This window comes from Perca fluviatilis, chromosome 22 (genome assembly GCF_010015445.1).
Source record: "Perca fluviatilis chromosome 22, GENO_Pfluv_1.0, whole genome shotgun sequence".
NCBI classification, from domain to species: Eukaryota; Metazoa; Chordata; class Actinopteri; order Perciformes; family Percidae; genus Perca; species Perca fluviatilis.
Window position 1 is genome coordinate 30,825,142 of NC_053133.1, and position 10,448 is coordinate 30,835,589.

The 10,448-nt window shown below is 39.5% G+C and overlaps 1 protein-coding gene across 1 annotated transcript in view; it reads left to right on the plus strand.

Moving 5' to 3' along the window:
* LOC120552637 (NACHT, LRR and PYD domains-containing protein 14-like) overlaps nucleotides 1-10,448 on the plus strand; it is a 303,082-nt gene that overhangs the window by 63,423 nt on the left and 229,211 nt on the right.

Below are 10,448 nucleotides of genomic sequence, written 5' to 3' on the forward strand. Positions count from 1 at the left end.
AACATACATTTACTGGTCAATTATGACATGTTGTACTTCTAGTGTTTACTTTCCTACTGTGTAACTTTGGCAATACTTTTGTTTTGGTCAGACTGCTCAGCGGGCCTGTCCTCAACTGCTTCAGACCAGATTCCCATTCACCAACAGTTACACTCAGTCCACACACAGTGGGAGGACCCTGGCCGACAAGATCATGATTACTGCAAGGCAGCCAGCAGAAGAGACGTGCAGGATAAGATGACTCAGTGTGATGACATTGCCTACTTTCTGCTTCAAAGTAACGCAGATGCTTTGCTCTACACTGGTTTAGATCTGGAAACATTTGACATTCTTGTATCAACACTGGGAGGACATGCCAGTACTTCATTTACAATGCCTGTTCGAGATCAAGTTCTCGTGACACTTATGAAATTAAAAACAAACCGTGCTAAACCGTAGCATGCTATTCACTGGCCCACTCTCATGGCAGGGACTCAACCATTCCCACCTTCATTCATTCCCAATCATGGTCCAAACTCACCTGACTTCACTCACTACTAATCATGGCCTACTCTATAAGTACCACCCATTTCCTTTGTTCTGGCTGGCAGCAACATGAGGCAGCATGTGAGGGATCTCTGTCCTCACAATTCAGATGCAAATCCTATGGTTGTGCGTAAAAAAACAAAAAAACAACACATAACCGTCAAGCCTCATCATCTGCTTTCGCCCTGAATGTGTGCAGAGTAAATAAATGGCTTAAACCGAAACATCTGTTATCCTTCATAAATTCTTGCTGATGTACCATGGCGATGCACAACTCCTAAACCCAAGCCAAAGGGACTCAAACATTCTCACCTGACTTCATTCATTCCCAATCATGGTCCAAACTCACCTGACTTCACTCACTACTAATCATGGCCTACTCTATAAGTACCAGCCATTCCCTTTGTTCTGGCTGGCAGCAACATGAGGCAGCATGTGAGGCTCTCTGTCCTCACAATTCAGATGCAAATCCTATGGTTGTGCGTTTAAAAAACAAACAAAAAACAACACATAACCCTCAAGCCTCATCATCTGCTTTTGCCCTGAATGTGTGCAGAGTACCCATGTATTATAGAATGCAGTGAGAGCCTTTTACAGAAACCCAAAAACCGCGATTCCAGAGGAGAAACATATAGTCATTATGATTCACATAACACTGTGAATCATAATGACTGTATCCCTGGTAGCTGTTGCCCCATGTGGACTAATTATGTTCATTTCTGCAGCATATGGAGGGCGATGCAGTGACAAATTTAGAACTATGGACTCAGGCATATTGGACTACTTAATGCCTGGAGATGAGGTCATGGCAGATAGAGGCTTTACCATAAAACACTTGCTGTTTGAGAGAAAAGTGAAGTTGGTAATGCCTTCTTTCACAAAAAAAGCGTGGACAGCTAACTTAGGAACAGGTGACAAGTACTAGACGAATCGCACATGTAAGAATTCATGTTGAAAGAGCAATTTGACGTTTGAAAGTTTACAAAATACTGTCCCAGGTTGTTCGATCACTATGGCTCCTAAAATTGACAAGATTCTGAGAGTGTGTGCTGCTCTTGTTAATCTGAGGGAGGATCTTATTCGAAATTAGGGCCGCAGCTATCGATTATTTTAGTAATCGATTCTACTGATTATTCCATTAATTGAGTAATCTGATAAGAAATACTTTTGTTTGATTGAAGAGGTAGTTTGGTTTAATTTTTGGAAATAGCAAAATTTTTATTGCCTACATTGCTTACAATATCGCTCACAAACTAAACCTGTGTGCTCAGCTCTGTGTTCTCATTTGTCGAGTACATTTACGACTTACCCACATCAACAAACAGGAGAGCAAAGATATTGGAACTCATTTCAAAATCTATTAAGTCAAATCTATTAATTGGATCCCACCAAAATGTACAGTTGTCCAAGATGTCCGTCAAGATTCACACAGATAAAGAAACTGATGTGGCACCTTCGTGAAATACATGCATTGCCAGAGGGATTGGAGTTCACACTAACTTGCAGCCAAGATGGTTGTCCAAGGACATACCACAGCATTAAATCATTTACCAAGCACCTTTCTAGAGAGCACTAAATAGCAAGTACCACAGTTGTTGAACCTTCTCTTCAGACCTTCCCAACATTTACTGACTGCACAGGGACCATCGACACGACACCTCTAGAGGAAAACATAGCTGAGCCTTCTGAGGGGTTTAAACTTCTTCCTTCAAGTGACAGTGCCGCCTCATCTGTGGCAAAAATAAATTCTGGATTAAATATAACACTAATGGATGTAACGAGAACTGTAACTTGTGTTAAAGAACTTGTGGAAACAACTGTAGCTACATTACAAAATTCAGTTTCATCAGTGTTCAATAATCTGGAGGTACCACATGACCATGAACTTGTGCTACCACTAATGGAACAGTTTGAAAGTGCCAAACAAATGTTTGATGACAGACACTCCTTTTAAAATGAATACACATTTTTCAGAAAACTTTCAACTTGTCAAGCCAAAGGAAATGTTTCTTGGTCACAGGGCAGATACTGTACGGAAACAGGGACAAATGAAGCAGGTTTTGGCACCAGACACTTGTCAGTATGTACCAATTCAATCAGGAGAGACTTGTTTGCAGATATGCAAAAGGTTTTAATATACCACAGCATGTAGTGTACAATGTATTGGAGATTGGACTCCATCGTTATTAATACATTCAATATATTAAATTAATGTAGGGGTAGTGAACCAAGATGTAACCCCCCGATGGAATCCAGACACCGGTGGTGGCGAAGAATCCGGAAAAGCAGACCTAGGAAGCATCGGAGCGACAGCCGGAGAACCACCAGGACGGGAGGTGGAAGGGGAGGAGGAGGGACAACGTCTTCCTGAAATGACAGCTGATAGCACAGGGAGAGAAGCAGCTTTTTACACCAGTGATGAGAGCTGGCCTATGGGATCCTTAGCCGTTCCTGATTGGTTGATCAGAAAGTGAACACCTCCAGCACTGATTCACTTTAGGAGGGACTGATTACTTGTTAGGTCTTCCTGAAAGAATTTTCGCTGAGCTACATTACTTGAAACAATCAAATTTCTATTTAGTAATGACGAAATGCAAAGTGTCTACTTAAAAAGTAAGAAAAGGAATGACAACATGATGCGAGACTATAGTGATGGGTGTCAATTCTTTACTCATCCACTATTCCAACTGTATCCAGAATCCCTGCAAATCCACTTCATCACTATTATGATGATGTTGAGACACCAAATCCTCTGGGCTCCAAAACAAAAATCCATAAAATGGGTGCTGTATACTTCACTCTACGGAATTTACCCCCAGAATGCAATTCATCCCTAGCTCAAATTCACTTATGTGTGTTATTTAATTCAATCGACAGGGAGACATATGGGCTTGGTAAGATACTAGAGCCACTTCTTGAGGACATCAGAGTCCTTGGAAACTCTGGTATAGAAGTTGAAGTTAATGGACAAACTCAAAAGCTGCATGGAAAACAGCCGATAATTTGGCAATACATTCATTGTGTGGCTATGTGGAAAGCTTTTCTGCAAACAAATGTTGCCAGTTTTGGGAGAACTATGAGCAACATGTAAGGTTCTGCGATCCGAGCTTAACTGGTGTTAAAGGGAACTCTTGTTTGAACAGTCTGCAATATTTCCATGTAACAGAAAATACATGTGTGGACATAATGCATGATGTACTGGAGGGTGTGGCTCCTTTGGAAGTGAAGCTGTTGTTGCGCCACTTCATTTATGAAGAGAAGCTTTTCACATTAGAGCAACTTAATCAAAGGATTGCTGGTTTTGACTATGGTTACATGAATGAGAAAAACAAACCAAGTGCCATTATCAATTTGAGATCTTCTGAAAATGCTGTCAGGCAAACTGCCTCCCAAATGTGGTGTCTCTTGCAAGTTTTACCATTTTTAGTGGGAGATTTCATTAATAGGGAAGACCAGTTTTGGCATCTGTTCATTTTGTTGAGGGAAATCTGCAGCATTATCTTTGCACCTGTTGCCAGTGTTGGGCTTGCTGTGTTTCTTAAACAGCTCATCATAGATCACCATACGCTTTACAAGAAGTTGTTTTGCTGAAATTTAATTCCGAAGCACCATTTTATGGTACACTATCCAAGAATGCTTTGTTTGTTTGGACCTCTTTCTCAATTGTTGTGTATGGGATTTGAGGCAAAGCATAATCCAAAGAAAAGGCAACGTATGTGGTATGCAATTTCAAAACTCTTCCTTATAAACATCAGGTTCAACAAATGTACAATTTCAATCTTGGTGACCCGTTTTGTAAAAAATACAATGTTGACACTGCCTTTCCTGTGAACACTGGTGTTGTGGTTGTGGACATTTCTGTTGCTGTTTTGTATCTTTGTTGTGTATATTTCTGTTCTCTGTGTATATTTCTGTTTCTTATTCCCCTGTTCATTGTGTGTTTCTGTTTATCCTGTTTTAACTGTGTATTGTTTGTATTGCGTATTCCTGTTCGTTGGTGATAAATTCTGGTTCCGGTTTTATTTTGACAGTCTGGTTTTCTGTCTTGTCTAGTTTTACTTCCTGTGTTTTCCCACCTGTCTGATTGTCCTGCCCCGCCCTGATGTGTCTCATCTGTTGTCTCACCTGTTCCTGGTTTACTCATTACCTCCATGTAATTAGCCTCTGTGTTCCCTTGTCTCTTGTCAGATCATTTTGTGTTAGTTCCTGCCTGTGTTTGTGCGGTATCTCCTGTTGCTTTTCATTTCTCCCTGTGTGACTTTTGTATTTTTCCAGTCTCTGTACTGCTGTTTTTGTTATATTAAACCCTGAAGTTCAAACCATCTCCTGCCTTCCTCTCCCTGCATTTCGGTCCTCTATCTCCCGCTACCCACCACAATTGGTGCTTTAAAGAAAGCTGCTGTTATACTGGAGGGACTTAAATCAGCCCTACACACTGACAGCCCTACTCATTGACCGTGCACAAGTTGCAGACGATCCATAACTTCTTCATATAATCTGTTAACAACCTTGCATCAAGCTTTTCAAGCAGGAACAATATAGGTCCAACAGACCTGCTTGAAGATCAAGACAATTCATTTCAGCTCAAAGAGGTTAGTAAGACAGCTGTTCTGAAACCTATACAGGACCTAAACACCACTTTCTCAAAAGATATTTATAAATCGATACAGCACTTATATAGTAGCATTCTGGTCCAGCCCCTCACCAATCTTATTAATATTTCCATTAAATCCGGGCAATTCCCAGATAGCTGGAAAAATGCTTTAGTAATACCTCTTTAAATCTGGAGATGATAAAATGTCTTGTAATTATAGGCCCATTAGCCTTCTTCCAGTTTTGTCTAAAGTCCAGGAGAAGGTTGTCTCAGAACAACTGATGCAATATCTTGAGACAAACTATTATCTGAGTCCTCTGCAGTTTGGATTTAGGCACAATCATTCAACAGAATCCGCTACTTGTTTATTAATCGAAAAATATGAAACAATCACTTTGATAAGGGAAATGTAGTTGGTGAAGTATTTCTAGATCTAAAAAAAGGCATTCGGATACAGTAAATCGCAACACCTTAATTTCAAAATTAGCCAAGTTACATTTTTCCAAACGGTCATTGTCGTGGGTTTCAATCATATTTAAAAGGCCGTGAGCAGTGTGTTATAATTAATAATGTGAGATCCACCTCCTCCAAATTGAAACGGGGATCCCTCAGGGCAGTGTTTTGGTGCCCATACTCATCAGCCTTTTCATTAATGATTTCCCAGATGTATGTCCAGATATAGGTCTACAGATGTATGCAGATGACACAGTGGTGTATGCATCTGGTAATACCTGTATTTCTATGGCTGACAAACTAAATGTCAACTTAGATGACTTCCAGTTATGGCAACGAGGTAGACAGACGCACCCTCAAAATCTCTGACTAGTGAATAAGATATATACCCTTTAGCAAGTCCATAACACCGCTCCAAAATTGATGCTACGAAGTTGTCAGAACCCAGGAATGGAAAAAGCCAAGAAGCCAAGAACCAAACCGGAAAATCCAACACCAGTGACCAGACAGACAGTTACGAGAGTAGCTTTGGCTAGCAACCAAGCACAAGCTAGGCCGACGTAGCAACATCAAGTTTGCTAACCAGCGATAGCAACTTGTCCGAAGATGGAAGCAGTTCCCTCGGTTACTTCCAGCAGGACGCTATTCTTGAAGCCATAAGTTCACTTAGGGCTGAAAGTCTGGCGTAATACGAAGTTATTGACGTATAGCTAATATCAGGTCCGATAAGGAAATTATCAAGGGGAGGCTAACCGAGCAGAAAGTCGTATCAGTGATACAGAGGACTTGACAACACAGGTCACAACTAGGGTAACTGAACTTGAAGCTAAAGTGAAACTACTTACTGAGAAGAACGACAACCTGGAGAACCGTTCACGCTCTAATATACGCATCATTGGTCTTCCAGAAAAGGTAGAGGGTGACGATGCCGAAACTTTCCTGGAGAGTTGGCTACCAGACGTCCTTGGGAGTGGGAACTTTCCTACTCCAGTGCGCGGGTTTGAGCAAGCGCATCGCATAACGGCCAACTCACTCAGCCCTACGAACCCCACTTCGCTCCCAGACCATTGATTGCAAAGTTCCTGAACTTCAAAGATAAAGTACGGGTGATGAACGCAGCAAGGTGCTGTACGGCAACCGACAGGTTAAGTTTTTTCTGAGTTTTCCACCGACGGCGCCAGAGGAAAGCCTACAATGTGGTGAAACAGACGCTACACTCCAAAGGACTCCAGTACGGGCTACAGTATCCTGCTTCGAAGTAAATACCGAAAGACATTCTCTTCAGACCCCCAGGATGTGGACGCATTCCTGCAGACTATAGACAGTGGCAATCCCCAGGAGAGTCCTGATTAGATGATTTGGCCTTCTAGAGGCTTGAATTTCAAGGTGAGGAGGGCTACTTTAAGCAGTGAAAATTTAGTCTGACATCTGTATAATTACGGTTGTCTGATTGAATAGGCTTTTCTAGCCTGCATATTCAATATAACACAATGCCGATTACATGTATAAGGAGTGAGACATTTAAGTTTCTCCCCAATGGGATATTTTGGTTATGTCATACAACTATTTACTCTTACAGGGGTTGTTAAACATTTGGCTCATAGTCAGTAGGGTATAACGTGAGCAAGCACTATTTAATTCCGTCCTCTATGGGGCTACAAGCTAGGGGTGGACTATTTAGTTTGGACTGTAAGAGGCAGCAGTAGGTTGGATTTAACTTTTAAAATTTGCATGTTCTGCAAAAGTTCTACTATATTATGGTTAGTGTTTTGCTATGTTTTTTTTTGTATCTTTCCTTTTTATATTGTTTTTACAAATCACTTGTACTCCTGATAAAATATTCTTAGTTATTTCTAATCAATATGTAAAATATCATCATGGATTCCGGCCGGTAGATTGTTAAACTAAAAAAGTTATATAGACTTAACATAGTTTGTGTCCTCCAGACCTTGGTGTGGCTGAGGTTACAGGTGAGCAGTCTTTACAGCAAATTTTTCATCCATGCTAGGGTGTAGCTATTTTATCCACAAATCTTTTCAGATACACTCTATCGTTTTCCCGCAGGTATATCATTTTACAGGGTTGTTTGGCCAACACCTCAACTTGTTATATATCCCCTAATAAATCGACCCAGACTTTTACAACATTTTTCTGATAATTGCATCATTAAGAGGAGAAATTATTATGGGAGGTGATTTCAACTGTGCTCTAGACCCCAATATCGACTGAGGGTGGTCAGGACTTATCTCACAGTGAACGAGAAAAGTAATTCTCCACTTTATGGAAGAGTTGGGCCTATGGGACATATGGAGGAAAAATAACCCTGATAAAAAAATTCTCCTGTCACCAACCACACACAGGACTTATTCACGGTTAGATTTCTTTTGTTTCTACAACTTCACTATTTAGGGTTGAGAACTGTTACTATAGCAGCATATTACTTTCTGACCATGCTGCAGTGTTCTAGAATATAGGTCCATAAAGAATACTACGGACCTCCTAGATGGAGATTTGATAGCTGGTTGCATATCCAATAAACTTATCAACAAAATATAGATATGTTTTCCAAATTAATACATCATTCCTTAATCAGATGGGACGCTTTAAGGCCTATATCAGAGGGCAGATAATTAGCTTTACTAGCTTTAAGTCTAAGGAACTTAAAACAAGTTGTTGGAAATAGAAAAAGAAATTAAAGTATTAGAGAATGAGATTGTAGTTAATAAACTCCAGTTTTGGATCATAAATTAATGGTACTCAGAGCTCATAACGAAATATCAACAAATAAGGCCCTCAGTAGTCTCAATAGATTAAAACAGCAATTCTACCTACAGGGAAAAGGCTGGAAGATTGCTTGCCTGGGTGATAAAACTCTACAGATGAGAAAACAATTCACAGATAGAGATTCAAACGAATTACTACAACAGCCCCAAGGAAATAAATCAGCTTTTCAAGATTTTACCAATCACTGTACACTCACACATTACAACAGACAAAACTTATTGAACCATTTTTTGAGGGCCTAGGAATTCCCTATTCTCCAAGAGGACAGAGAACTTAGATAGACCACTGGATTGATGAGTTGTATAAAGCCCTAGCTTGTATGCAGACAGGGCGGCCCAGTAGAGCTGCCATGTACTGGTTCTTGATGTTTTATCACCCCTGGTGTAGGCTGCCTACATCTTCATTACCTTTAAATATATTTTTCTGACTCAAAATGTAAAACCATAATTTTGTTAAGAATACATTGTTGTAAAATAAATTATTAATTAGGTTAATAAATATTTACCAATATGAGTTGAGGAGTGATTTTTAGATTAGAGATATCAAAACTATGTATGTACAACACAATTGTTTAGTTTGTTGTATTTTTTAGTTTTTTTAATTTTTGAGCTTCTACCCTTGAAGGCCATAATGGACAACCATGGCCGGTGTCTCCTATATAAATTGTTTGTTTGTAGATAATTTGTCCTCAAATAACAAAAGGCTGGAGTGGTGCACATCTTGGCAGGGAAATCTCTGGGCTGGAGACAGTTTGCCAATCAGCTCAGACGAGACTATTAACACCAGGTTTAAACTGATACAATTTAAATCAATTATCGAACTATATAACCCTTGCCTTCGCATCGTTTTAATAATAATCCAGACCTATGTGTTAAGTGTGGCCTAGAAGAGGGTACTCTATTTCATTGTCTGTGGAACTGCCCAAAACATAGGAATTTGGGAAAGGTTATACAGACTTTGTCTGACATTACCCTTGTGACGCTTACCTCTATCCCTAAGATTTTCATCCTTGGTCTTTTTCCAATTGAAACAAGACTGTCAAATGCTCCAAAAAAATAATCAGTCTATGTTCACTACAGGTTAAACACTGTATTGCTACTCTATGGAGAGCAATGAGGCACCCTCAGTGGATTATGGTTTAGGAACCCTCCAACTGCTTAGCCATGGAAAAACTAACATACAAAAATCCAGGCAAAATCGCTTATACAAATTATGGGGACAATTTATTAATACTTGAATTCCTTCCAGAGGTTACCGAGCTGATTCATGCTACTGTAATATTTAAAATAAAAGCAGGGTTTCATAAATTTTTATTTTTTCTTTTCCCTCCCTTTCTCTTAAGCAAAGTTTTATGTGTGTTTACATTTGTATAGGTTTGTGTGTACACATGTACATGAATGTAGTTCATATTCTAACAAGAGCTATGTACATGGTTGGTTGGGTTTGTGTTGTTACAGTGTAAACTTTGAAAAACTCCAATAAAATATATATTTTTAAAAAGTCAACTTAGATAAAATATCATCTTGGCTGGCTTCATCTTGTTTAATTTTAAACACAAAAAACAAACTGTCTGGTTTTCAATTAAAAACTACAAATTAATGGGAGCTTATTGAACAAGTACCTGAAGTGAAGTATCTGGGAATAATTATAGATTATCAGTTGAACTTCAAAAGTCATATCAAGAAAATCTATAAAACCGTTAAGGCCAACTTGGGCTGCTTTATGGTGATAAGAAACTGCCTGACTCTTGACTGTGCTTTTTATTTTTTTAATTCTATGATTCTCTCACACATCGTATGGTTTGACCATATGTTCCCATGCTCACCAGTCATCAGTTAAGACCATAGTGTCTACAGAACCAAGCTTTGAAAGTCCTGGACAAGAAGAGAATAAGGTATCATCACTGCCAAATTTTAAGCATTTTGTTAAATTGGTCTTCCAATGCCTAAATAACACTGCTCCCCTTCCCCTTTGCAGAACAATAATAAAACAGCAAAGTAGTACTAGAACCATCACCTGAGCAGCGTAAGGCAATTGTAGCATCCCTTTCCTCAGAGACATCATTTGCCCAAACTGCATTTTCAGTAAAAGG